Raw genomic sequence first — 13275 nt, 5'->3', positions numbered from 1 at the left:
TTGTTTGTATGTTTTTCAAATCATTAGAGTATATTTTTTAAACGTTTTTATAATTTTCATTTGGAAGACATAAAAATGACACATTTATTTATTTATTTATTTATTTGAATTAAACGGACTAAGTCCTTATACAATATGGTTTATAATAACAGTAACAAGATACTTTAATAAAATTAATATGGTACATTAAATATAATATATAACAATAATTATAAAACTATTTGATAAAAATAAGATTTAACTAAATGTATACAATAAAATAGGTATACAAAAGTACATAAACAAAACAAGACTAACTATAATCAAAAGTATAAGTATTACCTGCAATCATTAAAAGGTTAGCAGGCGAGTTTAGCATATAATTTTTAATCAGAATAATTAGGATAAAAAGATATAGGATTTTTAGAATTAAAGGAATTAATTTTAAAATTGATTAAGCAAAGCAGATCAAGACAATCATACCCACCAGAGATTAATTTTTGTAGAAAATGAGAGAGCAATTGTAAACGCCTGTCTTTAAGTAGAATAAGATTTAAATAGTTTAGAATATTATCATATGGACTATGCTTTGATCTTTGTATATTACATTGAAAAGACATATATCTTAACAAGCTATTTTATTTAGACTTAATAATTTAATTTTGTTCTTGTGTATTATTAATTCAAATTAATGGGCAATATTCAAGGTTTGAGCGAACTAGAGAACAATATAAAATTTTTAGCACTGAAGGATCATGGAAATCTTTACATGATCGTTTTATAAAACAGAATACGCATTGCTTTATTTTTATTTAATTCGGTATGGTAAGTAAAATTTAATTTAGAATCAAAGATAATACCGAGATCATTAAAATAAGAGACCAGTTCAAGATGAGAATTTGAAAAAGAATAATTAAATATTATTGGATTTTTAATTAAATTAAAGCGAAGAATTTTACATTTTTCAATAATTAGGAAGAGATTATTTTCTATACACTAAGTTTGTAAATTGTTAAAATCTGTTTGTAAATCTAAAGTATCTTGATCAGTTATTATTATTTTGAGAAGTTTAGTATCATCAGCAAATAAGAAAATTTCAGATTTTATTATGACGTTAGGTAAATCGTTTATAAAAAAATTAAAAAGGAGGGTTGATAAGTGATGGCCTTGGGGACACCTGACGATACATTAAATTTGGGAGAATAGAAATTTAGGTGTTTAAAAATTTGAGAACGATCTGATAAAAAGGAGCGAAACCAGAAAAGCAAAGGATTAGAAAATCCAAAGTTGTGTAATTTACTGGACAATAATTCAAAATTAACTAGATCAAAGGCTTTGGAAAAGTCTGTGTAAATGATATCTGTTTGTGCATTGGATGCAAATGAATTTAATATTAAATTTTTGACTAAGGATAAATTAGTACACGCTGATCGTTTAGATACAAAACCATGTTGATTATTGAAAAGATAAGGGGAACAGTAAGTTGTTAGTTTAGTTGAAATTAAATTAGAAAATATTTTAGGAATAGTAGAAAGTTTAGAAATGAGACAATAATTTGAAACTATTGAGGAGTTACTTTTCTTTAAGCGTGGAGAAACAAATGAGGTTTTCCATAGTTCCGGAAAAGTACCTATGTTAAGCGAGGTATTTTAGATATATGTTAGAATTGGTGTTAAAATAAACCTGCAGTTATATAGGAAAATGGGGAGTATGCCATCAGGTCCACTACTTGAAATAGGAGGTAGATTAGAAATGAAATTTAAAACATCATTTTCAGTAAAAGTTAGTTGATTAAATAAGAAGGTAGAACTATTAATATTATTATTTAAGTTTTTGTTAATATAATTATTATGAGTAGTATTAATAGGATTACAATATGCCTTAGCAAAATAAGATGCAAAAAGGTAAACAATATCTTGGTGATTATCCACTGAGATAGAATCTAACGTGAGAATTTTAGGTAGGGCTGTCTTGTCTCTACGATTATTTATAAATTGCCAGAACTACTTTGGGTTATTTTTAATAGATGATTGAGATTTGATAATATAATTATTATAGTCAAGCTTTGCTAAACATTTGCATTAAGCTCGTAATTGAGAAAAATTATTATAATCATAAATATTATTAGTTTGTTTATAAGCTAATTGAGCAATTTTTTTCTTTTATTTATGAATTTTATGTCAAAATTGACTTAATAACTCAAACAAAATTTATTAAAGATATGCTTTATACCAGAGGTTCCCAAACATTTTATTGTATGACCCATTTTGGGAAATTTTTAAAATTTGGCGACCCACAATATCAATGAATCAATGAATGATCTTTTTTTTTTTTTTTATCAGTTGCTTATGACAAAAAATTTAAAAAGATAGATTTTATCAATATATTTTTATAACTATTCATTTAGTTAGTAAAAAAGGAGTATTAATTATTTGATTAGTATAACATAATTTTAATGTGAAGGATGTAATTGCTTCCTATTTTTCATCACTTCATCGATATCCACTTCAACATTTGTAAGCTTGAGTCGCAGTGAGTTTGACAGTTTCAATTTGTTCCGTAATTTGGTTTTTATAGCAACCATTGCCGAAAATCCCACCTCACAATTATATGATGAAATAAATGGGAGTATAATCTTTACAGCTTCATTGGAAATAGTTGGATAAATTTATTGAAGAGATAGCCAGAAATTTATTAATTTTTTTCGATTGAAATTCATTTTAAATACACTATCTTCAAAAAGTTCGATTAATTCTTCTTTAGCTTTTATTGATAACTCATTTTGCATGTCATGTTCTTGAAAAGGATTTGAAATCCATTTCATTTGTTGATAATTCTCCATGTCTCTCAAAAAATACGAATCAAAATTATCTTTCAGTGTAAGTAAATGATCAGAAATAGATGTAATAATGTTATCATCAACTTCTATTTGATTTTCAATTATGAAATTAGAAAATGATTCAAAACAGCCAAACATCTTGTTCTCAATATTATTTTTCCACAGCAAAAGTTTTTTCATAAATGCTCGAATTTTGTCGTGAACTGAAAATATATCTCCGCCTAACCCTTGCAAATATAAATTAAGTTAATTCAATTTGGAAAATATATCTGCTAAGTAAGTAAGTTTTAAAATAAACTTTTCATCACATAAGAATTTTATGTAATCGGTTTTTTCGTCCAAATAATACGTGACTTCTTCGCGAAGTTCGACAAGTCTTGTAAGAACTTTCCCCCTCGATAGCCAACGTACCTCAGAGTGAAGAAGAAGTAATTTGTGATTACTGCCCATTTCTTCACAAAGCTTCTCAAATAAACGGGACTGCAACGGCTTTGCCTTAATGTAATTCACTATTTTTACAGACGTGTTTAATACACTTCTAAAATCATCTGACAAAGATTTCGATACTAATGCCTCTCTATGGATATTACAGTGCATCCATGGCACATTAAGATTAATTTCACGAATTTTAGTAATAACACTACTGTTCCTACCACACATTGCTCGGGCGCCGTCCGTACATAAACCGATACATTTCGACCATTCAATTCCTTTCGCTGTTACATAATTATTAAGGGTATTAAAAATTTCATTACTTGTACCTCGAATAATCGGTTCACAGCACAGAAAATCCTCGTGACATTCATTCATCCATATGTAACGTACGAAAACAATAATTTGAGATAAGCCTTGAATATCTGTGGACTCGTCTATTTGTAATGAGAACCATCTATTCAAATTAACTTTTTCGATCAGTTTACATTCTACCCATTCGGAAATTTCGTCGATTCTACGAAACACTGTGTTATTTGAAAGCGATAACTTTTCAATATCTTTTAAAAATTTTTGATCAAACGTGATTCCGACTGCGTCTTTTATTGCAGGTAAAATTAAAGACTCACCAATTGTGTGAGGCTTTCCAGTTTGAGCAATTCGTAAACTTATTTTATATGAGGCGTACGTAGCTTTTTGGTTAATTGCGGTGAAATTAAAAATATTATTTTTTGATGTTTTTAGAGATTCTAGTTTTCTTTCATAAAAATCGAGTGGTTTATTCTTCATTTCTGGATGGTTCGTATATGTCGATGTAGTTTGTTTGGTCGCATACTCTCATTTGCAAGTATACATCCACAAATAACACATTGTGGACGTGGATGTTCTTCGTCTCCATTCCATGAAAATCCAATTTGCAAATATTCAGAACAATATTTTCTTAAAATTTTTTTTTGTTTTAACTCAGGAGAACTTGTTGAAGGCTCATCGTAATTTAATTTTCTTTTTTTATCTGTTGATGCAGATATTGTCTCTGTTTTTTCTTGACTTCGAGTCATGGACTTTTTGTTCAACCATTTGTCCATAGGTGTACAAAAGTACAAAAAAAAAAACGAATTTATTTGAGAAAAAGTAATATTAAATAAACAACTACGTATATCATATTCGATGTACCGCAGTTACTGAAATAATCAAAAGTTTTGAATGTCATGGAGGTACCAATTAATTTGTCTTCTGATAAATCATTATCTTTTCAATAACTATTAATCTAATTGCGTGATTTGGACTTAGTCGCTGTAAACTCGTAATCGTCACACTCACAGATAACGATTGACGATAAAACTGAATTTGAACAATAACGAAATGTAATAGATGATTAAAAAATGTATTATTTCAAAATATAACGCGACCCACTAAAAATATAATCGCGACCCACTTTTGGGTTGCGACCCACAGTTTGGGAACCTCTGCTTTATACTGTATATTTATTCTAACATAATGTCGGATTTAAATACTAGGCATAAATTATTTGAAGCAATTCACATAATCTTTATATTTTAAATAGTCAAACCAAAATTATAATAAAACTAAACTTTGGTTTTTAAATCGTTAATTATATTTGTTTCTTCTATTGTCATTATGCTAGTCATCATATCATATGTTTATGATTCTGAATTTGTATTTATCAAGATTTTATTTTCAAAAAATTTGTCTCAAATAAGAAAATATTAATAATAATATTAGTAAACATTCCATCAATATACTTATAGTGTTAGTACATTGTTAGTGTTGGTAACTAAACGAATTAGTAATCAACCAACAATAAAAAGACTTATGATACTTAGTCAATATGTTTAGTGGCTGCTAATTGTAGAATTAAACTATTTGAATAAAAACAGTACATAATTTCTTTAATATAAAAATCTAACATTAATCTTGAAAATAATTTTATTATTTTCAATACCTGTAATCACTTCACATCAAGAACATTTCTGGAGACTTGTTTATAAATTAAATTGTGCAAAGCTTGCAGCCTTAAAATTCTATCACCTTATCGATATAGAATAAATTATATCATGTCAATGACTTTTGAAAACAGTATATAAATGACTAAATTATCATTATTTTCTACATTGATTTTACATTTTTTATAAACCAAAATCATTTGTTTTATTAATTATTAAAAATACTGCAAATAGATTTCATAGATATCGACATTTATTTATTATTCTTAACATATCGATTCTAAGTGTGTCAACTTACATATATCAAATTTTTTTACATTCAAATTATCGATAAATATTTTTTCAATATTTAAATGTTCTGATTTTATCTTCTTTAGATATACAATTCTATTGAGCCATCTGGATTGTATTGGACGAAATAATTTTAAATTAAAGTACAAATTTTCTCGACTCTTTTCAGATTTTTGTTCATCTAGATTATATATATATATATATACGTTTAAAATTAAATATAATTATATTATTATAATAAACTATATATGTTAACAAATTAACTATAATTATTATTTAGTTAAATGCTTGCGTTTATTCATGATTGTATAAATAAAATAATAATAATAAAATATATTAAAAATGGTTGATGTTGAAATAAATAATATTAAAATTGTATAAATTTTGTTTTAAAATTATTTTTATGTATCTTAAGATTATAATAATAATATCTATAATCTATTTTATAAACAATTCGTTTTGTACGTACAATTTGTTCAACATTTTTTACCACAGTTTATATCCATACTTTTCGATTTGTTTAAAATTATGGTATAACTATGTATGTAAATATTTGAAATATTTTTAGCTTCATCTATTTAATGAATGTAAAGATACCTTTTTGTATATTATATAGTACCTACTTACGGTTTGATGTTTATTGTGCATTTAATGTATTATCATTTAATTAATACAATGATGGTGCGTCCATGTAAGACTAAATTGTTAATTTAGCGATATTTTAAGATAAAGATGTGTAAATTTTCATACCTAATAATTAATAAACCACGATAATGTTTCAGACTGGAGTTCACTAATGACTTCCGTCTTCCAATATGAATATGTGTATTATATTACAAAATAGTTTTATAATACTTGGGTATAACTAAAATGCATTTTCACCGTTAGAAAAACTCAAATATTTAAGTTATTAATTTAATTATTTTTAACAATATATTAAAAACATTGCCATTTGCAGAACTGTGTTAATTGCTTAATTTTTTTCATCATTCATTGAAAATCTTCGACCTTTTTTATATATTATCTAGAACAGCACCTGCTTTTCAACTTATCTAAATACAAAAGTGTACTTAAAAGTTCCACCAACCACATAAATTAAATGGAATTTTTCACTATTAGCTTTTCATATAAATTTATATTAATGTTTATTATTATATGTATTTAAAAATAAAAAATACCATTCTTAATAATTTTTTTAATCATAATAATTATAATAAAATTAGTTATTCCTGCTATTAAAATTTTATTGAAATTTAAAATCCATAGATATTATCACATAGATAGTTACATTTATAGTTTACTGTAGTGGATAAAGTGAAAAGGCATTGGATAATTTTTCTGTTTTTGACCCAATCCGTTTAGAATGAGTTATGTAACTTTATTGGTTGTAAATGTTAAAAATATTATTTAATTTTTCTTATTCATTCTCGCGATAGCAGTCGTCCGCTTCGCACGCGTTCCATGCGCTCTCGTAAATTTATTAGCTCGTTAATTAATTTTAATTATAACTATATTGTTTTTCTATCACCACACCAGTATAGTTATGTGAGAACGTACGTAACTTTCAACTCTTTTTCTTTATGAAAAAAATAAATAAATTAAAATCTGTTTATTTCGTTCAAGTTAACTAAATGTAAGTGAATACTCAACAAACGAAATTTACATTTCGGTTGTTTCGGTCAAACTTGCACGTTACTGCATACGTTTTTCCTATCTGCGGCCGCCGCGGCCGTTGAGATAAGCCTAATTACCTGCAAACGCTATCGCCAGCCTATGAGTATAATACTCTCACTTGTCCTTAATTTAATTTCTAATATTAATATCAATAATTGACCATGAATTCCAATAATAATCAAAATAACAAAAACAACACAATCTCTCCGATTACAATTGCGAGAAATAAAAACGATGTCACACCTGATCAAGGTTGGTCCGTCAAAAACTCCACCAACAACAAAAGAAACCACTCCAGCTCTTCTGCCTCCGATCCGCCATCCCCATCAACGAACAAGCAGACAGATCAAAAAGGTAAAAAAAAAAATTTTTGTAACTCCAAATCGCTATCTAGTTCTGAGTCAAAATGAAAATCACGATGTAACTCCGCCCTCAAACCCAACCACCCCAATTACCGAACAAATTGTCATTGATGAAATCGCACCAAACAAACCACCGCCTTCAGTTTTTGTGAAAGGCGTCGCGGATTTTCCTGAACTTTGCAAAAAGCTTATTGAAATTATCGGAGTAGATAACTTTGTCTGTAAAGCATCTGCCGACAAATTAAAAATCCAAACTCCAAACCCTGATTCATATAGAACTCTAGTTCGTTATCTTAAAGAGGAGAAAGCGCAATTTCATACTTATCAACTCAAAGAGGATAAACCTTTGAGGATAGTCATACGGAACTTACATCCTTCCACACCAACTGAAACTATAAAAGAAGAGTTAGAACTCCTTACTTTCGAAGTCAGACAAGTAATTAACGTCCTCCATAAGGTTAACAAAAACCCTCTCCCGCTATTTTTTGTTGACTTAGAACCCACGTCCAATTCTTCCGAAATTTTTCATCTGTCTTCTCTTCTACACACTAAAATCAAAATTGAAGAACCTTTCAAACCAAAATCAATAAGTCAATGTCATAATTGTCAACAATACGGCCATACAAAAGCATATTGTGGCTATCAACCACGCTGTGTCCGCTGCGGCTTGGATCACCTCTCATCCCTGTGCCCCAACTCACGTGAATCGCCTACAAATTGTGCCCTCTGCTCTCAAAACCACCCTGCTAACTACAAAGGGTGTACTATCTACAAAGACCTTCAACGTCGGAAAAAACCATCTTCAAGTAATTTTATGTATGAAAACTCTAAAACTAAATTTACCAATGTACAAGCTAGCCACCCAATTAACCACTCAATTCCTAGTCAACCCATCTCTCAAACACAGACTTACGCACACGTTACGTCCAACGCTCCGCCCGATAACACAATTCCTCCCCCTTCTGATATTAATAAGATAATGTCAAGTTTCATAGACGACTTTAAGTCTTTCATCAATCCTTTAATTTCCCTTCTCACTAAAGTAATTTCCTGCCTACTTGATAAAAATGCTAAATAACAATTATAACAACAACTCTGTCACTGACAACTCCCTACTTATATTACTATTCAACGCAAATGGCCTAAGAAATCATGCTCATGAACTCGAAACAGTATTAAACAACAAACGAATTGACATTGCTCTCATCTCTGAGACACACTTCACTAATAATTCTAAAATATATATCCCAGGTTATAAATTGATTAATACAAATCATCCTGATAATACGGCACACGGAGGCGTGGCTATATATATTAAGTCATCTATTACTTACCATCCTTTGCCTGGTTTTTCCCAAGACTTCTGTCAATCTTGCTCAATTCAAATTAAATTAAACTTTACTTACTTTACTATTGCGGCAATTTACTCCTCTCCCAAACATAATATAACAACCGCTAGGTTTACAGAATTTTTTAACACAATTAAAAATAATTTCATAGTCGGAGGTGATTTTAATGCTAAACACCAATCGTGGGGCTGTCGCACAGGCAATCCTCGAGGCACTACGCTTCACAATTTTATAAACTTAAAAAAATACAAAGTACTTGCACCTCCTGCTCCTACGTACTGGCCATCTTCTCTCAAAAAAAAACCGGACATACTTGATATTTTCGTCACTAAATTACCCAATTCACTTTATAACAACACTAACCTCTAGTCTCTAATAAACACACCTCCCTTCATGTCAAACTCCTCATCTACAAAACACTACTGAAACCAATCTGGACGTACGGGATACAGCTATGGGGAAGTGCAAAAAAGACAAATTTAAATAAAATTCAATGTTTTCAAAACATTGCGCTAAGAAAATTAATAAATGCTCCCCCATACATATCTAACCATACTCTCCATACAGACCTAAAATTAAAAACTATCCACGAGGAAGCCAAACACTTTTACAAAAGATTCCACAACCGTCTTTCCTCCCACTCAAATCCTTTAATTAAAAACCTTTCCTCCCTCTCAATCCCCGGCAGTCCTCCTAGACGATTAAAACGTGTATGGTGTAGAGACCTGTTACAAATTTTAATATAGAAAAAAAAAAATACTAACTTATTAAATATATTTAATTCATTTACATTTTTCATATAAACTATCAACATTTAAGTGTCATCATTGGGTGGCTTCTTTATTCACTTTTTGTATTTTGTATACTCATGTTATCTGTACCCCTTATCATATATGCTTATTGTGTCGTTTGATATAGATTGTATATTACGTATTAAAATAAAAAAAAAAAAAATTTAACGAATATTCCGTTTTAGGCGGATTTATGGTTTAATCGGTACATCATAGTATGCGACGGGATCGGCGGATACCGTTTCCGTTAGTCCAACTTACGAAGGATTCGTTGTAGACATGTTTCATGGTGCACGCATGACGCGATCGTTATTTGTTTTGTTGCTTTTTAGTAGTACTCGATCGGAAATGGTCGGGAAACACACGATCGGATACGGCACGAACAACGTAAACTCTATGATGGTGTGAGTGAAAATTTGGAAACGCTGAGCGCACTTGACGTCCGCAAATCACTTAACACCGAACACTAATGATTTCACTTGATGTATATGCCTGCATACGGTCCACCGCAAACGGCGATCGCATATTGGTCTGCGGTAATCGCGCACGATTGCAGTTTCGATGTAGATTGTATATTACGTATAAAAATAAAAAAAAAAAAAAAAATTTTTTCTTATTGAATTGGACTTTTTTTTTACAGATAATTCAGTGTTCCGATAGATGAGTACAGGGGCGTCATTTGAGGGGGGGACAGATTAATGCAAATGCCCCACTCTAAGAAATTTTAAAAAAGTCAGCAATTCTTTGTCCGATAATCAAATGCTAAAATCGGTAAATATATAGTAAATTTTTATTTACTATTTTATACTCAGAAATCAAATAATATTCTCTTTTAAATACACGTTCACGGTTTATTAAAAGTTGGGAAACATTGGCTCCTCCCCGGTTTATGACAATCGTTATTACGCGAACCTTATAAACTATTTTTGGTATATTATATAATTCTATATATATGTGATCTTTATAAAACAGTTTTCGTGATATCGATACCATAAAAATTGAGCTCATAATCTATAAAAAAACAGTTAAAATCATTCCTATTCACACCAAACTACGGTACATTATATTTTTAGATACAATTTTATGTTTTTATAAATAAGTTCTGTAAATATATAAATATATAAATATTATAAATATATAAGTATTTATTTTATTAGATTTATATTATTATTCCATTAAACCTATTGATAGGTAACTTATAGTCTATAGGATAAGTAAATAAAATAATGTTTTACTATCTTTAATGTTATCATTGAATTGGGTAAATTGAAACGTTTCATGTTCTTTGTTTATCATCATGTCATCATTATTCATTACTCATCCTTACATGTTTTGCTCTGAAAAAAATATTTTATTGATTTGTCTATTGTCCATAAATATTAAATATTTAAATATATAGGTAACGACAATTTTTTAAATATTTTGAAGTCGGCAAATTTAATCAATTGCCCCACCCTTTCAAAAGTTGAAATGACGCTCCTGGATGACTTTAATAAATACTCATAAGTAAATTCTTTACAATTATTTTAAGTCAGCTGCGGGATTTACTTTAACTGTCATAACAGAGTATATTATATTGAATGTATTGATAAGGTTTCCTTAGAATTCAAATTAAATTACTATTTTTCTATTCATTATATTTTTGACGACGTGCTATTAAATTAACAATCAAAGATACCCTGTAATAAATTTAACTTACAATTTTTTCTTTATGACCAATTAATTATTATTTATAAAAAAGAAAAAATATTATTATAATGTTATTTGTTTTTTTTTTTTTTAATTCTTTACTTTGTAGTCTATATAATATGAAGTCTAATTACTAAATAGAAATATTTTTAAAAATAAATCCATACATATCAACTGATGAAAATTCATCAAATGTACATTGAGAAATGATTTGATGATTCAGAAACTTGATTAGGTTTTTCATAAAGTGCGTTTACAATTTAAATTTTATTATTAGATATTTGGTGGATGAAGTAAGTGGTCCGATAATATTTTAGCTTATTTTTACATTTATGTGTTGGAATAATTCATGAAAATTCTGTTCAGTTGATGTACAACAGCAGATAGTTTAATACGAGTATATCTGTTTATCACTTATGATATCAAACCATTAGCGAATGTTATGGCCACGAAAGAATACTATCTAGTTTTAAACATTACAAGTATTTTGGTAAAATAAATAATTATAATACTATTAACAGTAAGTATTGACGTTTTAAACTATAATGCTTTGCGTTGATTTTATAATTGTTAATAAAACGAATTGTATACAAAAAATAAATAAATACCATTATTGAAATTACTGAATTATATACTTATACCTAGATTGTATTAGTTTAATAAATATTATTGAAGCATAAACTGTGTAATTAAAAGTTTTCCAATTTTAAAATCTGAAATGCGTATGAGATACTTTTTATAAATATTTGGTTCCAAAAATATATTCCGGGTAATGGTAAATCCTAATAGTTAAAAAAAAAAAATTGTAAAATATTATACATAAAAAAAAAATGCATATAAAATATTTCACTTTGCATGTGTTTGTATACTAATAAAACTAAATAATATATATCTTCCTAAAAGTATATAGAGGTCAGTTTCTATTTTCTCGGATTAATTAATATCGCTGTTTTTAAATTAATATTTTATTGACGTTAGCATTAACATTTCGTATTAATTTTAACTTTAATTAGAACGTATACGTAGTACTCTATTATATTATGATAAATATTATTTTCAGATTATTTTCCTTGATAGTGTCCTTCATACTGGTATGTATACATTATTTATTTCAAATTACGACAAATTAAAGAGAAGTAACTTATTTTAGTCTTTGTAGTTGTATAATTGTTCCCCGTTGCAGTCGATGTATCTGATTACTCAAATAATATAATTTGTTCAGTGTTTAAACATACTTAATTAGGTTTTGTTTGATTACTATTAAATTATGTTTTTAATTGTAATTTTGTTTCTTTTATTTTCGTTTTTGAAAAGAAAAAATGAGAGTTTTCTTCGGCTGTGCAAGAAAAACTGACATTTGATAATAATATAATAATAAAAAATAATAACTGCAGCAGTTGGATGGAAAGCAAATCTTATTGACAAGTTAGCTCATGCCAACGATTTTTCTTCTCTTTTTGGGAACAGCCGTCCAACCCAACGAAGCAGCTGCAACTGGAATGTTATAATGCGTATATATGCCTAGCGCGAGTGAGAGGGGGTGGTGCCATGTGATTCAACAGTAAAAAAAATGTATTATTCACAATTTAAATATTCACAATTCCAATACTATCAGGTTAGCATATATTATAATGTGTTATACGTTTTAAAATCAAGAAGTCGTCTGATTTGCATAACAACAAAGAGAAAAAATACACGATTTCAAGTATTGTGATCTGTTAAATATATATATATATATTACGAGTATATAATTTATAAGTTAAATGTTGTAATATTAATGAAAAATCAGTGATAAATGCAATTTAATGTGACTAGAGTAAACAATGACTTAATAATATAAATATATGTGTTACGTACATCTAATTTCTGCATACCATAATTTAATTATTGTATATTAACATTTAT

The 13275-nt window shown here is 28.2% G+C and overlaps 1 pseudogene; it reads right to left on the bottom strand.

Annotated features, from left to right (window-relative positions):
• Positions 1 to 2203: 2203 nt before the first annotated feature.
• Positions 2204 to 5428, bottom strand: LOC112683024 (annotated as a pseudogene).
• Between the last annotated feature and the right edge of the window lie 7847 nt (positions 5429 to 13275).

The sequence above is a fragment of the Sipha flava genome, unplaced genomic scaffold (assembly GCF_003268045.1).
Source record: "Sipha flava isolate LNK unplaced genomic scaffold, YSA_version1 217_pilon_pilon, whole genome shotgun sequence".
NCBI lineage: Eukaryota > Metazoa > Arthropoda > Insecta > Hemiptera > Aphididae > Sipha > Sipha flava.
The sequence above is the reverse complement of the archived record's forward strand: the minus strand, read 5'-3'. Positions and strand labels throughout refer to the sequence as shown.